The sequence below is a fragment of the Penaeus monodon genome, chromosome 30, assembly GCF_015228065.2.
Source record: "Penaeus monodon isolate SGIC_2016 chromosome 30, NSTDA_Pmon_1, whole genome shotgun sequence".
In the NCBI taxonomy this organism is placed as follows: Eukaryota; Metazoa; Arthropoda; class Malacostraca; order Decapoda; family Penaeidae; genus Penaeus; species Penaeus monodon.
In genome coordinates this window covers 26,532,223-26,532,595 of record NC_051415.1, presented here as the reverse complement: position 1 = coordinate 26,532,595, position 373 = coordinate 26,532,223, and the positions used below count along the sequence as shown (strand labels likewise).

Below are 373 nucleotides of genomic sequence, written 5' to 3'. Positions count from 1 at the left end.
TGTAACCCAACTAACTTTTTTATGTTTATTTACCTATGGGGGTTACCTTACTAAATAATCTTTCTCTATCAGCTGACACATAACTTTTCAACATCCATCATTTTGAGAATCCCAGAAAAGTACTAACGGGTTAGACAAAATTCTTATTACGTTCACATGTATTCATAATCATTTGCAGCCTAGTTTTTTCATGCACTTCCACAGGAAAGAGGGTCTCTCTGCACTTAAATTCCTCTAACATTACTCTATAGTCTAAATGTCCCAAACAAGTAGTAAGAACTAATGATCTAAATTAGTTCCTGTTACTGATGCAGGTGCTCTTATTCATCCAAAGTTGTGTTAAATTCAAAGTAGTTTCTTACCTTATGATGAA

General features: G+C 33.5%; 1 protein-coding gene across 1 annotated transcript in view; it reads right to left on the bottom strand.

Moving 5' to 3' along the window:
• LOC119592672 overlaps positions 1-373 on the bottom strand; it is a 12,375-nt gene that overhangs the window by 6,901 nt on the left and 5,101 nt on the right. The window lies entirely within an intron of this gene.